Source organism: Somniosus microcephalus, chromosome 6 (assembly GCF_052327205.1).
Source record: "Somniosus microcephalus isolate GS21.2 chromosome 6, FLI_Smic_1.0, whole genome shotgun sequence".
NCBI lineage: Eukaryota > Metazoa > Chordata > Chondrichthyes > Squaliformes > Somniosidae > Somniosus > Somniosus microcephalus.
Genome location: NC_140992.1, coordinates 161,151,275 through 161,176,918, shown reverse-complemented (window position 1 = coordinate 161,176,918; position 25,644 = coordinate 161,151,275).

Here is a 25,644-nt window from a genome sequence, read left to right as displayed (position 1 = left end):
CGCGTTGCTACCATGAAAATCGTTCACGGATACGGGTTCACCAATTGTAGCGTTGGAATTGATGAGCTCCCGTACTCACGTCGTGGGGTCACCAATGTTGCGGTTTGAGTAGATCACCACTAAATAAGAGAGTTTGACTTCGACGAACGATAAATAAGTTGTTTATTGACAGGAACAGGCTAATTACAGCAGGTAAGATAGCAGGTAAGATGGCTGACTGTAGGAGCACCATGGTATAGGTCTTGTCCCAGCGGGGACTCCACGAGGAATGAGTTCGCAGTCCTGTGGGGAGCGTGATGACGTCATCATGCTCTGCTGTGTGTTCCCGCGCTTTGGACGTCACGTGATCGCGTCGCCGCGTTTGCCCGCGCTTGTGGCGTCGCGTGACCGCGTCGTTGCGTTAGCGCGTCTCCCGGTACGGAGGCTGGCCGTTGAGGCCGAGGTCGCGAGGCCGGGCTGTGCCGGTGCTTGCCGCGGGGGCGGAAGATCGCGTCGCTCCCGTCGGCTGGCCGATGCGGCCGAAGTCGCAGTAGGCCGGGCTGTGCCGGTGGCCGTCTTGGAAGACCGAGTCGGGCCAGCGGCCGGCGCGCGTGCGTCACGTGATGCATGACGTCAGCGCGTTAGGTTGCCTCTTAAAGGGGCAACGGCCCAACAGGTAAGTTAAAGGGGCAACAGCCCCAACAGGTAAGTTATACATACATAAGTAAGTTAAGTACATACAGTTAGGTAAGTTAAAGGGAATTATGTGTCTCAATGTAAGGGACAACCAGTGGTACCGCCACAGCATGGTTAATTCCAGTATCTTACTATTCCATGGTTTATACCAGTATCTAACTATGAAATGGTTAACTCTAGTATCTAACTATAACACGGTTTATTCTAATACCTAGCTATCCCACGGTTAATTCCTGTATTTAATTATGCAATGGTTACTTCCAGTATCTAACTATAGCATGGTTAATTCCAGTATCTAACTATAACATGGTTAATTCTAGTATCCAAATATCCCATGGTTAATTCCAGTATTTATCTATTCAATGTTGAATTCCAGCACCTAACTACACCATGGTTAATTCCAGTATCTAATTATACTATGGCTAATTCCAGTATCTAACTATACCAAGGATAATTCCAGTATTTAACTAAAGCATGGTTCATTCCAGTACCTAATTATACAATGCTTAATTCTGGTATCTAACTGTGCCATGGTTAACCCCAATATCTATCTATACCATGGTTAGTTCAAGTATCTAAATATCACATCATTAATTCCAGTATCTAACTGTACCATGGTGAATTGCTGTATCTAAGTTAGCGATGGTTAATTCCAGTTTCTAACTTTAACATGGTTAATTCTAGTATCTAACTATCCCATGTTTAACTCCAGTATCTAACTATTGCATGGTTAATTCCAGTATCTAACTATAACATGAGTAATTCTAGTCCCTAACTATCCCATAGTTAATTACATTATCTAACTATCCCATCTTTAATGCCAGTATTTAGCTATTGAATGGTTAATTGCCGTATCTAACTATAACATGGTTAATTCCAGTACCTAACTATCCCATTGTTATTCCAGTATCTAACTATTCCATCGTTAATCCCAGTATCTAACTATACCAAGGTTAATTCCAGTATCTAACTATAGCATGGTTAATTCCATTATCTAACTATACCAAGGTTAATTCCAGTATCTAACTATAGCATGGTTAATTCCAGTATCTAAGGTTACCATGGTTAAATCCAGTATCTAAATAAAGCATGAATAATTCTAGTGTCTAACTATCCCTTGGTTAATTCCAGTATCGAACTATACCATGATTAATTCCCGTACCTAATTATAGCATGGTTAATTCCAGTATCTTACTATTCAATGGTTTATTCCAGTATCTAACTATAATATGGTTAATTCTTGTATCTAACTATAACACAGTTTATTCTAGTACCTATCTATCCCATGGTTAATTCCAGTATCTAACCATGTAATGGTTAAATCCAGTATCTAATTATATTTTGGCTAATTCCAGTATCTAACTATACCAAGGATAATTCCAGCATTTAACTAAAGCATGGTTCATTCCAGTATCTAATTATACAATGTTTAATTCTAGTATCTAACTATGCCATTGTTAACTCCAATATCTATCTATAACATGGTTAATTCAAGTATCTAAATATCACATCATTATTTCCAGTATCTACCTATCTCATGGTTAATTGCACTATCTAATTTTCCCATGGTTAATTCCAGTATCTAACTATAATATGGTATCCTACTAGCCCATGGTTAATTCCACTATCTAACTATACCATGGTTAATTCCAGTATCCAATTTTCCATGGTTAATTCCAGTAACTAAGGTTAACACAGTTAAATCCAGTATATAACTATAGCATGAATAATTCTAGTATCTAACTATCCCTTGGTTAATTCCAGTATCTAACTATACCATGGTAAATTCCAGTGTCTAACTATACCATGGTTAATTCCCGCATGTGACAGAACCACTGAATGACTCTGGCTGGCTGTATATAATTCCCTTTAATGATGTTCTAACACCAACCTAGACCTGTACCTTTGTGTTAGGCATTACTGTGTTTTGTATATAGAGTTTGCATATACGGGGTGTGGCCCCTTTAAGAGCGCGGAAAAATGCAGGCAAACGTGATGATGTCACGTTGCAAGCCACGGGGCTGCCCAGGCAGTCCTCGTGGAGTCTCTGATCAGTAAAGACCTGTTTGCTTGTTCCCTGGTGTCAATCTCAGTTAGTTATAGAAATTCGTCAATTCCTACACGCATCTAATTATACCATGGTTAATTCCAGTATCTAACTATGCCATGGTTAATTCCAGTTTCTAAATATAACATGGTTAATTCTAGTCTCTAACTATCCGATGGTTAATTCCAGTATCTAACTATTCCATGGTTAATTCTAGAACCTAAATATCCCATGGTTTATTCCAGAATCTAATTATAACATTAAGTCCAGTATCTAACTATAACATGGGTTATTCTAGTACCTATCTATCCCATGGTTAATTCCAGTTTCTAACTATCCCATGGTTAATTCCAGTATTAATCTATTCCATGTTTCATTCCAGTATCTAACTATGCAATGGATACATCCCGTATCTAATTATACCTTGGTTAATTCCAGTATCTAACTATACCAAGGTTAATTCCAGTATCTAATTATAGCATGGTTAATTCCAGTATATAATTATAACATGGTTAATTCTAGTATTCAACTATCCCATGGTTAATTCCAGTATTTATCTATTCCATGGTTAATTCCAGTATCTAACTATAACATGATTAATTCTAGTATCCAATTAGCCCATGGTTAATTCCAGTATTTATCTATTCCATGGTTAATTCCAGTATCTAACTGCAACATGGTTAATTCCAGTATCTAACAATAACATGGTTAATTCTAGTATCTGAATATTCCATGGTTAATTCCAGTATCTAACTATAACATGGTTAATTCCAGTATCTAACAATAACATGGTTAATTCTAGTAGCTGAATATTCCATGGTTAATTCCAGTATCTAACTATAACATGGTTAATTCCAGTATTTATCTATTCCATGGTTAATTCCAGTATCTAAATATATAATGGTAAATTTCAGTATCTAATTATAACATGGTTAATTCTAGTATCTAACTATCCCATGGCTAATTCCAGTATTTAAATATTCCACGGTTAATTCCAGTATCTAACTATAACATGGGAAATTCTAGTGCCACCTATCCCATGGTTAATTCCAGTACCTAACTATCCCATGGTTAATTCCAGTATCTAACTATTCCATGGTTAATGCCAGTATCTAACTATTCCATGGTTAATTCCACTATCTAACTATCCCATCGTTAATACCTGTATCTAACTATACCAATGTTAATTCAAGTAGTTAACTATGAAAGGGTTAATTCCAGTATCTATCTATACCATGGTTAATTCCAGTATCTAACTATACCAAGGTTAATTCCAGAATCTAACAATAGCATGCTTAATTCCAGTATCTAACTATAGTGTGGTTAATTCCAGTATCTAACTATACCATGTTTAATTGCATTATCTAATGATACCATGGTTAATGCCAGTATCTAACTATTCCATGTTTAATTCCAGTATCTAACTATAGCATGTTTAATTCCAGTATCTAACCATACCATTGTTAATGCCAGTATCTATCTATAACATGGTTAATTCCAGTGTCTAAGGTTACCATGTTTAGTTCCACAATCTAACTATGCCAGTTTTAAATCTAGTATCTCTCTATTCAAAAGTAAATTCCAGTATCTAACAATAGCATGGTTAATTCCAGTATCTAACTATAACATGGTTAATTCCAGTATCTAACTATGTAATGATTAATTCCAGTATCTAACAATGTAATGGTTAATTCCAGTACCTAACTATACCTTTGTTAATTCCAGTATCTAACTATGCAATGATTAATTCCAGTATCTAACTATACCATGGTTAATTCCAGTATCTAACTATACCAAGGTTAATTCCAGTATCTAACTATAGCATGGTTAATTCCAGTATCTAACAATAGCATGGTTCATTCCAGTATCTAACTATACCATGTTTATTTCCTTTATCTAACGATACCATGGTTAATTCCAGTGTCTAACCATAACATGGTTAATTCCAGTATTTAACTATAACATGGTAAATTCCGGTAATTAACTATATATGGTTAATTCCAGTATCTAACTATACCATTGTTATTTCCAGTACCTAATAATGCAATGGTTATTTCTAGTATCTAATTATACCATGGTTAATTCCAGTATCTATCTATAACAAGGTTAATTCCAGTATCTAAGGTTACCTTGTTTAATTTTACTATCTAACTATACCAGGTTTAACTTTACTATCTATCTATATAAAGGTAAATTCCAGTATCTAACTATAGCATGGTTAATTCCAGTAACTAACTACGTATTGGTTAATTCCAGTATGTAACTGTAGCATGGTTAATTCCAGTATCTAACTATATCAAGGTTAATTCCAGTATGTAACTATACCATGGTTAATTCCAGTATTTATCTATTCCTTGGTTAATTCCAGTATCTAACTATACCATGGTTAATTCCAGTAACTAACTATGTAATGGTTAATTCCAATATGTAACTATAGCATGGTTAATTTCAGTATCTAACTATACCAAGGCTAAATCCGGTATCTAACTATACCATGGTTAAATCCACTATCTAACTTTACCATGTTTAATTCCACTATCTAACTATACCATGGTTAATTCCAGCATTTAACTAAAGCATGGTTCATTCCAGTATCTAATTATACCAGGTTCAATTCTAGTATCTAACTATACCATGGTTAATTCCAATATCTTTCTATACCATGGTAAATTCAAGTATCTAACTATACCAAGGTTAATTCCAGTATCTAACTATAGCATGGTTAATTCCAGTATCTAAATATACCATGTTTAATTCCACTATTTAATTATATCAGGTTAATCTCTAATATCTTGTAGGAATTAATGAATTCCAACAAATAACGGAGATCGACACAAGAGAACAACTAAACAGGTCTTTGCTCAACGGAGATGCCACGAGGACTGCCTTGGCAGCCCCGTGGTTTGAGACGTGACTTCATTGCATTTGCCCGCATTTTCCCGTGCTCTTAAAGGGGCCACGCCCCATACATGCAAACCCTATATACAAAACACAGTAATGCCTAACACAATGTTACAGGTTTAGGCTGGTGTTAGAACATCGTGAAAGAGAATTATTTACAGTTAGCCAGAGTCATTCAGTGGTTCTGCCACATGCGCCCCCCCAGAATTCGCTTTAACGGACAAAGTCAAATGGGGAGGGGGTATGACGAGCCTGTCAGAACGACTCCTGTACTCTCGAGGCGGAGGCTGCTGGTCGGCTGGTGGTCTGGCAGGCAGTCGCACTCGGTCTGCCGTAATGACGATGGGTGGCCCACCCCATCTTGGCAGTTGTGCTGTCTCGACGGGGCGGTCGAACTCTAAATGTGCTGGCTTTAAGCGATCGACCGAAATTTGGTCCGATTTACCACCAACATCTACCATGAAGGTTTTGTCCCCTGCTTCCAACACGCGGAAGGGACCAGTATGTGGGGCCTTGAGCGGATCCCTATGCATGTCATGGCGAATAAAAACGTATTCAGCCTTGTGAAGCTCCGTGGGAACATGTGACCTCTGCCGCCCGTGGTGCGAAGTGGGCACCAGTGCGAAACATCTGGCCGCCTCTTGGTGACTAGCAAGCTGGGCAGGCGCAGACCATGGCTCCGTCGATGTTGGTAGGACGTCCCCTGGGACTCGCAGCGGCTGACCATACACAAGCTCCACTGATGAAGAGTGCAAGTCTTCTTTGGGGGCCATGCGAAGGCCCAACAGGACCCATGGTAGCTTGTCTGCCCATCCAGCATCCTGGAGGCGGGCTCTCAGGGCGGCTTTCATTGTCCGGTGGAAGCATTCGCAGAGGCCATTTGCCTGTGGGTGGTAGGCTGTGGTGCGGTGTAATTTGACACCGAGTCCTTGGGCCACTGCATTCCAGAGTTTGGAGGAAAACTGCGGTCCCCTGTCTGACGTAATATCTGCGGGCACACCAAAATGGGCGATCCAGGAGGAAATGAATGCCCTGGCCACGTCCGCCGAAGTAATGATGAGAGGGGGACCGCCTCCGGCCATCTGGTGGTGCGGTCAACCATGGTCAGGATGTGTGAAAAACCATGGGAGGGTGGTAGTGGTCCAACCAGGACCATGTTGACATGGTCAAAACGTCACTCCGGAACTGTGAAGGTGGCCAACGGAGCTTTGATGTGGCACTGTACCTTAGCCTTTTGGCAGACCATGCAGGTTGGCCCAGTCACGGACATCTTTATGCATGCCATGCCATACAAATTTCGCTGACATCAGTTTCTGAGGGCATTCATTCCTGGGTGTGATAACCCATGTATGGCATCGAACACTTTGCGGTGCCAGATGACCGGCATGACAGGGCAAGGATCCTGTACGGAGCCGTCACACAACAGCGTGGTACCTGCTGAATGGAACTTGACGTCGGCCAACTGGAGACCAGTGATGGCGGTTATGTAAGCTTGGACTTACGGGTCTGAGGCTTGGTCCGCTGCCATGAGGGCGTAGTCGATGCCCAAATGAACCGTATTGACGGTTGCGCGGGAGATGCAGTCTGTCACCAGGTTGTCCTTACCGGCCACGTGCTGTATATCCATGGTGAATTTGGATATGTAGGTTAGTTGACGCTGCTGTCGGGCTGACCATGGTTCAGCAGTCTTGGCAAGGTTAGCGGCTTATGGTCCACAAAGGCGGTGAAAGGACATCCTTCCAGTAGGAACCGAAAATGGCGTATGGCCAGAAAAAGGGCGAGCAACTCCCGGTCGAACGTGCTGTATGCTCTCTCGTTCTGCCGTAGTTGACAGCTGAAGAATGCCAATGGCTGCCACGTCCCATTCACCCACTGCTGTTGCACAGCACCGACTGCGTAGTCCAATGTGGCTCCTGGCAGCGGGTGCCCCAGCATAGTTGCGTTGGCTAAGGCGCTTTTGGTGTCGGTGAATGCTCAGGCCATGTCATCCGTCCAGTCTACCGGTTTGTTGCCAGTCTTGCCCTTGAGGGCCTCGTACAGGGGCTGCATGAGTAGTGCCGCCTTAGGCACGAAACGGTTCTAAAAGTTTACCATGCCTAGGAATTCCTGCAGGGCCTTTACGTTCTGCGGGTGTGGAAAGGATGTCACTGCCTCCACTTTTGAAAGTAAAGGAACCACTCCCTCTGAGGTGATGCGATGCCCCAGGAAGTCAATTTGGTGCAGGCCAAACTGACACTTGGCCGGGTTGATAATCAGGCCGTGTTGGCTGAGGCATCGAAAAAGGGTGCGTAGGTGACAGGTATGTTCTTCCTTAGTACGACTGGCAATTAGAATATCGTCCAAGTAGACGAAGAGGAACTTGAGGTCCCGCAGCACGGAGTCCATCAGGCGTTGGAAAGCCTGGGCGGCGTTCTTTAAACCAAACGGCATTCATAAAATACTCGAAGAGGCCGAATGGGGTGATGACTGCAGTCTTCTGGACGTCTTGTGGATGAACTGGGACCTGGTGGTAGCCCCGGATGAGGTCGACTTTTGAGAACACAGTGTTCCCTGCCAAATGGGCAGAGAAATCCTGTATGTGGGGGATCGGGTACCGATCAGGAGTGGTGGCGTCGTTGAGGCGTCGATAGTCGCCGCATGGCCGCCATCCGCCGCCAGGCTTCGGGACGATATGCAGGGGTGAAGACCAGGGACTATTCGACCGGCGAATAATCCCTAACCATTCCATGGTTGCGAACTCCGCCAGCTTGCCAGGTTCCAGGCGCCGGGCCCGCACGTAGACCGGGGGGGCGTTGGTGGTGATGTGGTGTTCCACACCATGTTTCGTGGCTGTGGAGGAGAACGTGGGTCTTGTCAGGTCGGGGAATTCGCCGAGCAGGCGAGCAAACTCATCAGGAGTTGGGAATGCACAGGAGACGGTGCGTGACATAGTTTAACTGCGGTAACACGGAAGAGAATTAAAAGTTGCTGCATTGATCAGGCGCATGTCGACCAGGAGGCTGTTGGCGCACAGGAAATCCGCGCCGAGGAGGGGCTGGGAAACTCTGGCCATAACAAACTCCCAGTGAAAACGTTACGCCCCGAGGAACACCTCCACTTGCCGTCTGCCGAAGGTCTGAATTGTTCTACCATTGGCCTCTTCAAGGGTCGGGCCGTGATTCCCCGTCTGCACATCGAGGGCGGATGTGGGTAAAATGTTGCACTGTGCCCCGGTGTCGCACAGGAAATGACGACCAGAGAGAGTATCAGTGATGAACAGCAATTTTCCCGCATTGCCGATCACCATCGTGGCTGTGGGGTGCCCGTTAGACCCATTCCTCGGTGTTCACAGTGTCAGTTGTTGTTTGTTTTTTTTGGGAAAACTGCAGGGAGGGCGGCAACGCTTCACCTTCGTGCTGAACTGCGCGTGGTAGAAACACAGCCCAGCAGGCTGACGAGCTGGGGCGGCATCTGTGGGGGATGTGTGCCACGTGGCGGTGCAGTACTGCCGAGTTACAGCGAAAATTTTGTCAGCCTCCGCAGCAAGTGTTGCGTAGTCTTCAATTTCAGATCTGGCCAGGGCAGCTTGTCCCTGTTCAGGCAGTTGGCTGAGGAAAATCTCGCGGAATAGGAAACATTCCCGTTCTGAGCCCAGGAGTGTGAGCGTCTGGCTCATCAACTCTGAAGGCTTGGAGTCCCCGAGCACGGGCATGGCGAGTAATCGACGGGCGCGCTCTGATTTTGTGAGCCCAAAAACCTGCAGTAACCGCGCTTTGAGGGTTTCATACTTGCGCTCATTTGGGGTTTTTCGAGGAGGCTGACAATCCGAGAGGCGGTAGAGCTGTCGAGTGCGGAGACCACATAAAGGTACTTGGTCTGATCCGCATCGATATTCCTCAGGGCGAACTGGGCCTCGACCTGAATAAACCACGAGGGCGCTTTCTGATCCCAGAACTGCGGTAGCTTTAGCGAAACGGCGTTTGCTTCCATGCTGTACACTTCTTATGGGAAAACATTCACAAAAACAGGGTCACAAATGTAGGAATTAACGAATTCCAATAAATAACGCAGATCGGCAGAAGAGAACAATTAAACAGGTCTTTACTCAATGGAGATGCCATGAGGACTGCCTGGGCAGCTCCGTGGTTTGCGACGTGACGTCATCGTGTTTGCCCACATTTTCCCATGCTCTTAAAGGGGCCACGCCCCGTACATGCAAACTCTATATACAAAACACAGTAATGCCTAACACAATGGTACAGGTTTAGGCTGGTGTTAGAACATCGTTAAAGAGAATTATATACAGTTAGCCAGAGTCATTCAGTGGTTCTGCCACAATCTATCTATATAAAGGTTAATTCCAGTAAATAAATATAGCATGGTTAATTCCGGTATCAAACTATAGCATGGTTAATTCCAGTATCCAACTATCCTGTGGTTATTTCAGAATTTATCTATTCCTTGGTTAATTCCAGTATCTAATTATAGCATGGTTAATTCCAGTATCGAACCATAGCATGTTTAATTAGAGTAGCTAACCTTACCATGGTTAATTCCAGTATCTATCTATAACATGGTTAATTCCAATATCTAAGGTTACCATGCTTTTATTCCAGTATCTAACTCTACCAGGCTTAATCTAGTATCTAACTATACCAAGGTTAATTCCAGTATCTAACTATAGCATGGTTAATTCCAGTATCTAGCTATAACATGGTTACTTCTAGTATCCAACTATCCCATGGTTAATTCCAGTATTTAAATATTCCTTGGTTAATTCCAGTATCTAACTATAACGTGGTTAATTCCAGTATCTTAATATACCTTTGTTAATTCCAGTATCTAACTATGCAATGGTAAATTCCAGTATCTAACTATACCATGGATAATTCCAGTATCTAATTATACCAAGGTTAATTCCAGTATCTAACTATAGCATGGTTAATTCCAGTATCTAACTATAGCATGGTTAATTCCAGGATCTAACTATAACATGTATAATTCCACTATCTAATTATACCATTTTTAATTCCAGCATTTAACTAAAGCATGGTTCATTCCAGCATATAATTATATCATGTTTAATTCTCGTACCTAACTATACCATGGTTAACTCCAATACTTTCTATGCGATGGTTATTTCAAGTATCTAACTATCACATCGTTAATTCCAGTATCTAACTGTACCATGGTTAATTGCAGTATCCAAATATACCAAGGTTAATTCCAGTATCTAACTATAGCATTGTTATTTCCAGTATCTAAGTATAACATGGTTAATTCTAGTATCCAACTATCCAATGGTTAATTCCAGTATCTAACTATGCAATGGTTAATTCTAGCATCTAACTCTGCCATGGTTAATTCCAGTATCTAACTATAACATGGTTAATTCTAAATAACCAACTATCCCATGGTTAATTCCAGTATTTATCTATTCCTTGGTTAATTCCAGTATCTAACTATGTAATGGTAAATTCCAGTATCTATTTATACCATGGTTATTTCCAGTATCTAACTATACCAAGGTTAAATCCAGTAACTAACAATACATGGCTAATTCCAATATGTTTAATTCCACAATCTAACTATACCATGGTGAATTCCAGCATTTAAATAAAGCATGGTTCATTCCAGTATGTAATTATACCATGGTTAATTCAAGTATCTAACTATCACATTGTTAATTCCAGTATCTAACTGTACCAAGGTTGATTGCAGTATTCTATTATACTATGGTTAATTCCAGGATCTAAGTTTCCCATGGTTAATTCCAGTTTATTACTATAACATGGTTAATTCTCGTATCTAACTACCCCAAGGTTAATTACAGTATTTAACTATTGCATGGTTAATTCCAGTATCTAACTATAACATAGTTAATTCTAGTACCTAATTATCCCATGGTTAATTACAGTATTTAATTACCCTATGGTTAATTCCAGTATCTAACTATTCCAGGGTTAATTCCAGTATCTTACTATTCCATGGTTAATATGAGTATCTAACTATACCATTGTTAATTCCAGTATCTAACAATGCAATGGTTAATTCGAGTATCTAACTATACCATGGTTAATTCCAGTATCTAACTATAGCATGGTTAAATACAGTATCTAACTATACCATGTTTAATTCCACTATCTAAATATACCATGGTTAATTCCAGCATTTAACTAAAGCATGGTTCATTCCAGTATCTAATTTTACCATATTTATTTCCATTATCTAACTATACCAAGGGTAATTCCAGTATCTAACTATAGCATGGTTAATTCCAGTATCTAACTATACCAGGTTTTATTCCAGTGTCTAACTTTACCATGTTTAATTCCACTATCTAACTATACCATGGTTAATTGCAGCATTTAACTAAAGCATGGGTCATTCCAGTACCTAATTAGACCATGTATCATTCTAGTATCTAATTATACCATGGTTAACTCCAATGTCTATCTATCTGATGGTTAATTCAAGTATATAACAATCACATCGTTAAATCCAGTATTTAACTGTACCATAGTTAATTGCAGTATCCAACTATACCATGCTTAATTCCAGTTTCTAACTATAACATGGTTAATTCTAGTATCTAACTATCCCATGTATAATTCCAGTATCTAACTATCCCATGGTTAATTCCAGTATCTAAATATTCCATGGTTAATTCCAGTATCTGACTTTAAATGGTTAATTCCAGTACCTAAGGTTACCATGTGTAATTCCAGTATCTAACTACACCAGGTTTAACTCTAGTATCTAACTATACCATGATTAATTCCCGTATCTAACTGTACCATGGTTAATTCCAGTATCTTACTATCCCATGGTTAATTCCAGGACGTAACTATAACATGGTTAGTTCTAGTATCTGAGTATAACATGGTTAAATCCAGCATCTAAGTATCCCATGGTTACGTTCAGCATCTAACTTTTCCATGGTTAGTTCCGGTATCTAACTGTAACATGGGTAATTCTAGTAACTAAATAGCCCATAGTTAATTCCAGTAGCTAACAATTCCATGGTTTAATACAATATCTAAATATAACATGGTTAATTCTAGTATCTAACTATAACATGGTTAATTTTTGAACCTACCAATCCCATGGATAATTGCAGTATCTAACTATTCCATTGTTATTTAAAGTATCTAAATATAGCATGGTTAACTCCAGTATCTAACTGTAGCATGTTTAATTCCATTGTCTAAACATACCATGGTTAATTCCATAATCTATTTACAACTTGGTTAATTCCAGTAGCTAACAATTCCATGGTTTAATACAGTATCTAACTATACCAGGTGTAACTCTAGAATCTAACTATAACATGGTTAATTCTATATCTACAACTATCCCATGGTTAGTTCCAGTACTTATCTATTCCTCGGTTAATTCCAGTGTCAAACTATACCATGGTTAATTCAAGTATCTACTTAAAACATGGTTAATTCCAGTATCTAAGGATACCATGTTTAATTCCAGTATCTAACTATACCAGGTTTAACACTAGTATCTAAATATACCAAGGTTAATTCCAGTATCTAACTACAGCATCGTTAATTCCAGTATCTAAATATAACATGGTTAATTCTATATATCCAACTATGCCATGGTTAATTCCAGTATTTATCTATTCCTTGGTTAATTCCAGTATCGAACTATACCATGGTTAATTCCAGTATCCAACAATGTAATGCTTAATTCCAGTATCTATTTACACCATGGTTAATTCCAGTATCTAACTCTACCAAGGTTAATTCCAGTATCTAACTATACCATGGCTAATTCCAATATGTAACTTTGCTATGTTTACTTCCACAATCTAACTATACCATGGTTAATTCCAGCATTTAAATAAAGCATGGTTCATTCCAGTATCTAATTATACTATGTTTAATTCTAGTATCTAACTATACCATGGTTATCTCCAATATCTATCTATACCATGGTTAATTCAAGTATCTAACTATCACATTGTTAATTCCAGTATCTAACTGTACCATGGTTAATTGCTATATCCTACTATACCATGGTTAATTCCAGTATCTAAGATTCCAATGGTTAATTCCGGTTTATTAATATAACATGGTTAATTCTAGTATCTAAATACCCCATGATTAATTCCAGTATCTTACTATTCCATTGTTAATTCCAGTATCTGACGATAACATGGTTAATTCTAGTATCTAACTACCCCAAGGTTAATTACAGTATTTAACTATTGCATGGTTAAATCCAGTATCTAATTATAACATGGTTAATTCTAGTACGTAATTATCCCATGGTTAATTACAGTATCTAATTATCCTATGGTTAATTCCAGTATCTAACTATTCCATGGTTAATTCCAGTATCTAACTATAACATGGTTAACTTCAGTACCTAGCTATCCCATGGTTAATTCCAGTATCTAACAATTCCATGGTTAATAGGAGTATCTAACTATACCATTGTTAATTCCAGTATCTAACAATGCACTGGTTAATTCGAGTACCTAACTATACCATGGTTAATTCCAGTATCTAACTATAGCATGGTTAAATCCAGTATCTAACTTTACCATGTTTAATTCCACTATCTAACTGTACCATGATTAATTCCAGCATTTAACTAAAGCATGGTTCATTCCAGTATCTAATTTTACCATGTTTATTTCCATTATCTAACTATACCAAGGGTAATTCCAGTTTCGATCTATAACATGGTTAATTCCAGTATCTAACTATACCAGGTTTTTTTCCAGTGTCTAACTTTACCATGTTTAATTCCACTATCTAATTATACCATGGTTAATTCCAGCATTTAACTAAAGCGTGGTTCATTCCAGTATCTAATTATAACATTTATCATTCTAGTATCTAATTATACCATGGTTAACTCCAATATCTGTCTATACGATGGTTAATTGCAGTATCCAACTATAACATGGTTAATTCTTGTATCTAACTATCCCATGTTTATTTCCAGTATCTAACTATTCCATGGTTAATTCCAGTATCTAACTATCCCATGGTTAATTCCAGTATCCAAATATTCCATGGTTAATTCCAGTATCTAACTACACCAGGTTTAACTCTAGTATCTAAATATAACATGATCAATTCCCGTATCTAACTATACCATGGTTAATTCCAGTATCTATCTATACCAAGGTTAATTCCAGTATGTAACTATAGCATGGTTAATTCTAGTATCCAACTATAACATGGTTAATTCCAGTATCTAACTATACCAGGTTTTATTCCAGTATCTAATTATACATTTGTAAGAATGGAGGTTCCTATCTGAATAATGGAGTTCGACTCTGAATCAAAATGACAAAGTTTAATAAACAAACAAGTTAACTGGTAAACTACAGGAGAAGGTTTACACAGGTCTGTCCAGCTTCCCAGGCCCTCGAAGACTGCTGTAAGGTCCTGGAAGCTGACGTCATGACGTCATCACGTTCTCCGCGCCACTCGCGGTCACGTGATCGACATCATGACGTCATCACGCAGAGTGCAAGAAAGTACATACAGTACAGTTAACAGACAGTTTAAAGGTGCAGTCCACAGCTGCACTACACTGTAGTTAAAGGGATTCTTACTAATTGCCCTGAGTCTCTTGGTGGCTCCGCCACAGGCGCCCCCCAAGAATTCTCTTTAACAGGCAGTGTCAAACGAACAGGAGGTTTGATGATCCTGCCCGAACGACTACGAAACTCAGGCAGCAGCAGTGGAACATTGGGAGACGAGCTGGTGCTTGGCTGTGTCTGAAGCAGTGCATCAGGCATGGAGGAAACAGTAGCAGGAGGTGTGGGCGAGGATGAGTCAGAAGCAGGCGGTTCAATGGCGGGCTGTTGCATAACTGGTCTGGCGGTCAACGGTGGTCATCCACGGCGAGGTGGTTGGGCAGCAACAACTGGTTCACTCCGATCTAGATGGGCTGGTTTAAGTCGGTCGATAGAGATGGTATCGGACTTGCCTCCCACTTCGACCGTGAAAATTTTTTCTCCCGATGAGATGACACGAAACGGCCCAGCATAAGGCGGTCTGAGCACATCTCTGTGAGTGTCCTGCCGAATAAAAACATAATCGGAGCTCATGAGTTCTGCCGGAACATGAGGCCTCTGTAGGCTGTGATGCGAGGTTGGAATAGGCAGGAAATTCTTTGCCGCCTCGTGATGCTGAAGGAGCTGCTGAACTGACGACCATGGTTCTGTATGTGGAGGGAGGAAATCCCCTGGTACTCAAAGTGCTTGACCGTAGACTAACTCAGCCGATGAAGACTGGAGGTCATCTTTGGGGACTTTGCGGAGGTCTAGCATCACCCAGGGGAGTCTGTCCACCCAGTTGGGTCCACGCAAGCTGGCACGGAGGGCCGCCTTGAGAGACCGATGAAACCTCTCACACAGACCATTCGCCTGCGGATGGTAAGCGGTGCTACGGTGCAGCTTGGTACCCAAGCCCTGTGCAACTGCATCCCACAACTCTGACATGAATTGTGGACCTCGGTCGGAAGGGATGTCAGATGGCACCCCAAACAAAGCCACCCACGACGAAATGAACGCCCTGGAGATGTCCGCTGCAGTGGTCGCGACCAAGGGAATCACCTCTGGCCACCTGGTGGTGCGATCCGCTACTGTCAGGAGATGCGTAAAACCCCGTGAAGCGGGGAGAGGACCCACTAAGTCCATGTGTACGTGATCGATCCGCTTTTCCGGCACCGGGAAGATGGCCACTGGAGCCTTAACATGACGATGGACCTTTGATTTTTGACAGTCCACGCAATTGTTTGTCCAGCCCCGAACGTCCGAATGCATCCCTTTCCAAACAAATTTGCGGGACATGAGTCGCATCCCCGGGTGTGATAAACCGTGTAAATCCTGGAAAATTTTCTTACGCCATTCGACTGGCACAATGGGCCAGGGCACTCCCATGGATGTGTCGCACAAGAGCGTGCTTCCTGCCGCTTGGAACATAACATCAGCTACCTGCAATCTGGAAGGCGTGGTCCGGTACGCCTGTACTTTGGGATCTGCCAGTTGTTCTTCCGCCAACCCGACGAAATCAATTCCCAGGTGAACTGCCTGGACTGGAGCACGTGAAAGGCAATCAGCCACGAGATTATCTTTGCCGGACACATGTCGTAAATCCGTCGTAAATTCGGATATAAATGTAAGGTGGCGCTGTTGCCGAGCTGACCACGGCTCCGTCGTTTTGGCCATTGTGAAAATGAGCGGCTTGTGGTCCATGAACGCAGTGAACGGGCGCCCTTCTAGGAGAAAACGGAAATGCCGGATGGCCAAAAACAGGGCCAGCAACTCCCTGTCAAAAGTGCTATATTTTCGCTCGTTCTCGCGCAGTTGGCGGCTGAAAAAGGCCAACGGCTGCCAAGTCTTGTCGACCCATTGTTCCTGAACCGCCCCGATGGTGTAGTCGGAGGCATCGGTAGTGAGGGCGACGGTCGCGCCCGGGAGTGGATGTGCAAGCATGGTTGCATCTGGTGTCAAGGAACGCCTGGTCCATCTGCGGTGTCCAAGTGATAACGTCCTTGCCCGACTTCCCTTTGAGTGCTTCATACAGTGGCTGCATCAAGTGGGCTGCCTTGGGGACAAAACGATGATAAAAATTTACCATCCCCAGGAACTCCTGAAGAGATTTGAGTGTGTGAGGCCGCAGGAATGCCGTAACTGCCTCTACCTTGGTGGCCAGTGGGACGGCGCCTTCCGGGGTAATCCTGTGCCCCAGAAAGTCAATGCTGATTAACCCAAACTGGCATTTGGCTAGGTTTATGATGAGGCCATGTTGGTTGAGACGGGCAAAGCGTGTGCGTAAATGGACCATGTGCTCCTTCATATCCTTACTAGCGATGAGAATGTCATCCAAGTAAACGAAACTGAAGGGAATGTCCCGTAACACAGAGTCCATAAATTGCTGGAAGGTCTGAGCCGCGTTTTTCAATCCGAACGGCATTTGGAGGAACTCAAAAAGGCCGAACGGTGTGATGACCGCCGTTTTGGGGACGTCCTGAGGGTGCACAGGAACTTGGTGATATCCGCGGACGAGATCCACTTTGGAAAATAATGATTTGCCAGCCAGATGGGCCGAAAAATCTTGTATATGCGGTATTGGATACCTATCCGGCGTAGTGGCTTCGTTAAGGCATCTGTAATCCCCGCAAGGCCTCCATCCACCGCCTGGTTTAGGGACAATGTGCAGTGGGGAGGACCAAGGACTGTCAGAGCGTCGGACAATCCCGAGGCGCTCCATGGTCTGAAACTCCGCCTTTGCAGCCGCAAGCTTTCCGGGTTCCAATCTTCATGCCTGAGCGTAAACAGGCGATCCCGTCGTGGTGATGTGATGCGCCACACCGTGCCTCGCGACTGCTGCTGAAAATGTAGGCCTGGTGAGCTCCGGGAACTCGCCGAGTAGGCGCATAAACCCGTCCTGCGATGGAACCGCACAGGCGACTGACCAGGAGATGGCGGTGCTGCGGTGGCAAGGCACCGCGTGGAAAGTGGACGCATTAATGAGTCGGCAGTGTTGGACGTCGACCAGAAAGCCGTTGGCACAGGAAAAATCAGCCCCCAGGATGGCCTGTGATACATTAGCCGTTATAAACTCCCACACAAAACGCTGACCACCGAGGGTTAAATTGACTGTCCGTTTACCGAACGTGCGAATAGCCGTGCCATTGGCTGCCTCGAGGGAAGGACCGTGACCGCCGGATTGCAGATCCAGCTTTGAAGCTGGCAGAATACTGCACTGGGAACCAGTGTCACACAGGAATCGTCACCCAGTCATGGAATCCGTAATGTAGAGGAGTTTTCCCGCTGAACCGACTGCCATGGTGAACTGGACGTGTTTTTCAGACCCTGTCATTCTTATCGAAGCTCGCGGGCTTGCTGGAGATTTTTTTGGCTGAAACTGCAGGGCGGATGGCAGCACCGAGCCTTGGCGCCAAAATGGGTGTGGTACGCACACCAGCCTGCTGGAGGAGGGCTGGGGCTCGCTCGCGTGGGGGAAAGGCGCTTCGTGTTGCACAACACTGCTGTGTGACCGTAAAAATCTTGTCTGCCTCTGCAGCGAGCTCGGCACAGTCCGTAATTGCAGAACTGGCTAAGGCTGCCTGAACTAGTTCAGGTAGCTGGCAGAGGAAGAGTTCTCGGAACATAAAACATTGGGGCTCCGAACCCAAAAGCATGAGCATCTGGCTCATCAGTTCCGATGGTCTGAGTCCCCGAGGCCGGGCATAGAAATAAGCCTGCGTGCACGCTCCGACTTATTTAGACCAAACACCTGTAGCAAACGAGTTTTTAGAGCTTCATACTTGCCCTCTGCCGGTGGATTGCCAAGGAGGCTGATGACCTACGAGGCCGTGGTGCTGTCAAGAGCGGAGACCACGTAATAATAATGGGTCGAATCCGCTGTAACCTCCCGGCGTGCGAACTGGGCTTCTGCCTTGAAAAACCATGCTGCTGGTTGCTGTTCCCAGAATTGCGGCAATTTGAGGGCGACGGCAATTCGTGTTCATTATGAATATCTCAACGAAAGTTGTCCGACGAGATCGGGGTCACCAATGTAAGAACGGAGGTTCCTATCTGAATAATGGAGTTCGACTCTGAATCAAAATAACAAAGTTTAATAAACAAACAAGTTAACTGGTAAACTACAGGAGAAGGTTTACACAGGTCTGTCCAGCTTCCCAGGCCCTCGAAGACTGCTGTAAGGTCCTGGAAGCTGACATCATGACATCATCACGTCCTCCACACCACTCGCGCTCATGTAATCGGCGTCATGACGTCATCACGCAGAGTGCAAGAAAGTACATCTATATATAGCTGTAGAGAGGGCTTTAAACTAACTAGTGGGGGGGAGGTTCCTAGAGAGCAAATAATACAAATGACAACAGAGAAGGTCATAGACTTAGGAGGCAGTGGGGAAATTAAAAACCAGAGCGTGTCAGGAAGCGGCAGAAGGTATGGAGTAAAAGGTAAAGTAATACAAAGGGCAAAAGCAGGAACTAAGTGTCACAAAACATCTTTGAAAGTTCTCTATCTGAATGCACGTAGCATTCGTAACAAAATAGATGAGTTAATGGCACAAATAACTACATATGGGTATGATCTTGTGGCCATTACAGAAACATGGCTGCAGGGTGACAATGCCTGGGAATTAAACATACCAGGTTATTTAATGATCAGGAAGGACAGGCAGGAAGGAAGGGGAGGTGGGGTGGCTATGTTAATAAAGGAAGGAATCACTGTAATACAGAGAAATGATATTGGGTCAAAAGATCAGGACAATGAAACAGTTTGGGTGGAGGTAAGGAATAATAAGGGGAAAAAAACACTAGTGGGCATAGTCTATAGGCCTCTGAACTGTGGCAACTCTGTTGGACGGAGTATCAATCAGGAAATAGTTGAGGCTTGTAATAAGGGAACATCTATAATTATGGGGGATTTTAACTATCATATTAATTGGACAAATCAAATTGGGCAGGGCTGCCTTGAGGATGAGTTCATTGAGTGTATTAGGGATGGGTTTCTTGAGCAGTATGTAACTGAACCGACCAGGGGGCAGGCAACCTTAGATCTGGCCCTGTGTAACGAGACAGGATTAATTAAAAATGTCCTAGTAAAGGATCCCCTTGGAATGAGTGACCATAACATGGTTGAATTCCATATTCAATTAGAGGGTGAGAAGGTTGGATCTCAAACAAGCGTGCTAAGCTTGAATAAAGGAGACTATGAAGGTATGAGAGCGGAATTGAGTAGAGTGGACTGGGAAAATAGATTAAAGGGTAAGAAGATACATGATCAGCGGTGTACATTTAAGGAGTTATTTTAGAACTTCCAAAAAGTATATATTCCACTGAGAAGAAAAGGGTGTAAAAGATAAGACAGCCATCCGTGGCTAAGTAAAGAAATTAAGGATAGTATTCAACTAAAAACAAGGGCATATAAGGTAGCCAAATCTAGTGGGAGGATAGAGGATTGGGAAAACTTTAAAAGACAGCAAAAAATAACAAAAAGATTGATTAAGAAAGGGAAGATAGATTATGAAAGTAAATTAGCAAAAAATATAAAAACAGATAGTAAGAGTTTTTATAGTTATATAAAAAGAAAAAGGGTGGCTAAAGTAAATGTTGGTCCCTTAGAGGATGAGACCGGGAAATTAATGGTGGGAAATATGGAGATGGCAAAAACACTGAATGAATATTTTACAACAGTCTTTACAGTAGAAGACACTAAGAATATCCCAACACTGGACAAACAGGGGGGAGGAGCTAAACACGATCAAAATCACTAAGGAAGTGGTACTCGGTAAAATAATGGGACTCAAGGCGGATAAATCACCTGGACCTGATGGCTTACATCCTAGGGTCTTGAGGGAAGTGGCGGTAGGGATTGTGGATGCATTGGTAATAATTTTCCAAAACTCCCTGGACTCGGCAATGGTCCCGGCAGACTGGAAAACTGCTAATGTAACACCCTTATTTAAAAAGGGCAGTAGACAGAAGGCTGGAAACTATAGACCGGTTAGCCTAGCATCTGTGGTAGGTAAAATTTTGGAGTCCATTATTAAGGAGACAGTAACAGGACATTTGGATAATCATAATTTAATAGGACAAAGTCAGCATGGTTTTATGAAGGGGAAGTCATGTTTGACAAATTTGCTGGAGTTCTTTGAGGAAGTAACATATAGGGTGGATAAAGGGGAACCAGTGGACGTAGTGTATTTAGACTTCCAAAAGGCATTTGACAAGGTGCCACACAAAAGATTATTGCTTAAGATAAAAAATCACGGGATTGGGGGTAATATTCTGGCATGGATAGAGGATTGGCTATCTAACAGAAGGCAGAGAGTTGGGATAAATGGTTCATTCTCAGACTGGCAATCAGTAACTAGTGGTGTTCCGCAGGGGTCAGTGCTGGGTCCCCAACTCTTTACAATCTATATTAACGATTTGGAGGAGGGGACCGAGTGTAACATATCAAAGTTTGCAGATGATACTAAGATGGGGGGGAAAGTAGTGAGTGAGGAGGACATAAAAAACCTTCAAGGGGACATAGACAGGCTAAGTATGTGGGCAGAGATTTGGCAGATGGAATACAATACTGGAAAGTGTGAGGTTATGCACTTTGGCAAGAAAAATCGTAGAGCAAGTTATTATCTTAATGGTAAGCAACTGGAAAGTACTGAAGTACAAAGGGATCTGGGGGTCCTGGTGTACGAAACTCAAAAGGTTAGTATGCAGGTGCAGCAAGTGATTAAGAAGGCCAATGGAATGTTGGCTTTCATTGCTAGGGGGATAGAATATAAAAATAGGGAGGTATTGCTTCAGTTGTACAAGGTATTGGTGAGACCGCACCTGAAATACTGCGTACAGTTTTGGTGTCCATACTTAAGAAAGGACATACTTGCTCTCGAGTCAGTACAAAGAAGGTTTACTCGGTTAATCCCGGGGATGAGTGGATGGACATATGAGGAGAGGTTGAGTAGATTGGGACTCTACTCATTGGAGTTCAGAAGAATGAGAGGCGATCTTATTGAAACATATAAGATTGTGAAGGGGTTGGATCGGGTGGATGCAGGGAAGATGTTCCCGATGATGGGTGAAACTAGAACTAGGGGGCATAGTCTTAGAATAAGGGGCTGCTCTTTCAAAACTGAGATGAGAAGGAACTACTTCACTCAGAGGGTGGTAGGTCCATGGAATATGCTGCCCCAAAAAACTGTAGAAGCTACATAATTACATAAATTTAAAACAGAAATAGACAGTTTCCTAGAAGTAAAGGGAATTAAGGGTTACGGGGAGCGGGCAGGAATTTGGACATGAGTCTAGGTTCGGATCGGTCATGGCCCTGTGGTTAGCGGAGCGGGCCCAGGGGCCGTGTAGCCTGATCCTGCTCCTATTTCGTGTGTCTAATTCTGTTAGATGCAGGAGATGGTTCTGTGATAGTGGGTTGGCAGTTAGGATCAGATCAGCCATGATCTTATTGAATGGCGGAGCAGGCTCGAGGGTCCGATTGGCCTACTCCTGCTCCTATTTCTTATGTTCTTATGTTCTTATATAAACGGATACTTCTTTCTGTCTATCTATCTGTCTGTCTGTCCTACTGTCTGTCCTCACGTGTGCGTCTGTCCGGCTCTGCGCTCGAAAGTTATAGAGCGTACCTACGCATGCGTTACGTCGAAAGAGAGCTTACCTTTCCGAAACGGTGGTAAGCATATTTACGTTTCGGCCAGACAAAAATCGTGCCTGCGGTATCCGAAAAACGTTCAAAATTCCGCTCATTAGCACCTCATTATCCGCTCATTAGCGACAGAGTGACCTCGAGGTCGACCAATCGTACGCCGGGTTCCTGGCGCATGCGGCCGGGCCCTCCTACAGTCGAGTGACGGGACGATTGACCAATCCTACGCTTTGCTGACCTGACGGTCGACCAATCAGTGCGTGTGTGGGCGGGCCTTATCGTTCTGAACCGAGGTGAGTCGCCGCCATCTTGATTCCAAACTTTTCCTTTCTTTTTCCCGCTTTCTGCGTCTTTCAAAAAAACGTTGCTTTTAAAACACATAGGCCTAGAAATTCGGTTGTGGGTTCGCCAGAGCTTTAGCGCCGGAAATTTAGCGCCGGCGCTAAGTCCCCCTGCGCGCGCCAAAAATTCAGTAGCGCCGCGCCCAAACGGCTGCCGGCGCTACTAGAGGGTGTCAGCGCCTCGAAATGGGCGCTGAGTGCCGCATTGCGGCGCAATTCCGGCGCTGCGGCACCCGATGCGGTGCGGCAGGCTGGGGAAGTGCAGGCCTCCTCCTTCAGTTAAGGAGGAGCTGCCTGCACCCGCCCGCTGGCCGTTCAAATGTTCAGAAAAATGAGCCCGGCACCTCGGACAAGTGCCGGGCTTGCAGGCCAGATGCATCTGTTCCACGGGGGTGGGTGGAGGAGTCTGGGGAGGGAGGTGCGGGCAGACGGCCGGTGGGAAAGCGGTCGGCCGGCGGGAAAGCGGCCGGCCGCCGCGCGACCTTAATGCGCCGGCGCTAACTCCTGCAAGACTCGGTTGCCAAAGTCTTAGTTGCGGCTGCCACGGGCGAGGCGGCCGCAACTCAGTTTCGGCGCTGGGGCCCGTCACCATGGCAACCGGGACGCTGCGCACACCGATGACGTCATCGGTGCCGGCGCAGCGCAACCGGTGTAACGCCGACGGATGGGCCCCACTGAATTTGCCAACTGGCCATAACTCCGGCGCTAGGCCCTCCAGCGCCCCAAATGGGGCGCTAAGCCTCCTGAATTTCTAGGCCATATTGTTTTTTAAAAAAGTTAATTACTTTCTAAATCTTTTATCTAATCTCATTAATTTTCCTACCTTTCCCCGTTTTTCAAGTTAGGCCTCGAAGCCTTGGCCTCTCCTCCGCACCCACGCCCAAGCTAGGCACCTCCCGGCCCCAGTCAACAAGCGGCCCCCGATCGCCGCCATCTTTGTGGAGGCTGGAGGGGCGGGCCTCGGCCGAGCGCCGCTACCTTAGTAAAGGGTGCGCGCGCAGCAGGAGCAGCTGAGACGCGGCGTCTCTCTCTGTTTCCCACTCGGCTCGAGAGTGCTGATCTCGGGCGGGGCTTGGAGAGCGGGAAGGGTTACCCCGGCAACCGGGCCCGCCGGCCGTCTCTCACAGCCGCAATCGGCGCTCTAAAAGCCAGCTCGGGAGGGCGGGGCCATGTCAGTGCGTGGGGCGGCACGGAGCTCCGTGGAGCCATCGCCGGTGCTGGGCTCGGGTGCTTTCTGGCCTGCGGCCGAACAGCGGCTGCGGACCTCGAGCTGACCGGGGTGCTGGACTCGGCTGGGCCATGTCTTTGCGGGTGTTCGCCTCGGCCAATGGCATCAGGGTGACGGCCGAGGGAACGCGTTCATCCAGGTGCCGAGGCCCGGGCCCGGGGCGGAAAGAGGGATTGGAATGGGGGATGAGGGCTCGGGCAGGGGAGAGGGAGAGGGGGGAGAGGGAGGAAGGGGAGAGGGAGGAAGGGGAGAGGGAGGAAGGGGGTAGAGAGGGAGGAAGGGGGTAGGGAGGAAGGGGGTAGGGAGGTGGTGAGAGGGAGGAGGAGGGGGAGAGGGGAGAGAGTGAGGGTGGGGAGGGGAGAGAGAGAGGGTGGGGGGAGGGGAGAGAGAGAGAGGGTGTGGGAGGGGAGAGCGAGAGAGTGGGGGAGGGGAGAGAGAGAGAGTGGGGGAGGGGAGCGAGAGAGAGAGAGAGGGTGGGGGAGGAGAGAGAGAGAGGGTGGGGGAGGAGAGAGAGAGAGGGTGGGGAGGAGAGAGAGAGAGGGTGGGGGAGGAGAGAGAGAGAGAGGGTGGGGGAGGGGAGGAGAGGGTGGGGGGGAGGAGAGGGTGGGGGGGAGGAGAAAGAGAGAGGGTGGGGGGAGGAGAGGGTGGGGGGGAGGAGAGAGAGAGAGTGGGGGGGAGGAGAGAGAGAGGGTGGGGGGGAGGAGAGAGAGAGGGTGGGGGGGAGGAGTGAGAGAGGGTGGGGGAGGGGAGAGAGAGAGAGGGTGGGGGAGGGGAGAGAGAGAGGGTGGGGGAGCGAGAGAGAGAGAGGGTGGGAGAGGGGGGAGAAAGAGAGAGGGTGGGGGAGGGGGGAGAGAGAGAAAGAGAGGGTGGGGGAGGGGGGAGGGGGGAGAGAGAGAGGGTGGGGGAGGGGAGAGAGAGAGAGAGGTGGGGGAGGGGAGAGAGAGAGAGAGAGAGGGTGGGGGAGGGGAGAGAGAGAGAGAGGGTGGGGGAGGGGAGAGAGAGGGAGGGAGGGGGAGGGGGGAGAGAGAGGGTGGGGGAGGGGAGAGAGAGAGGGAGGGGAGAGAGAGAGAGGGTGGGGGAGGGGAGAGAGAGAGAGGGTGGGGGGAGGGGAGAGAGAGGGGGTGAGGGGGGAGAGAGAGGGTGTGGGTGGGGAGAGGGGAGAGAGAGAGGGTGGGGGAGAGAGAGAGTGTGGGGGGAGAGAGAGGGTGGGGAGGGGAGAGAGAGGGTGGGGGAGGGGAGAGAGAGAGGGTGGGGGGAGGGGAGAGAGAGGGTGGGGGGAGCGGAGAGA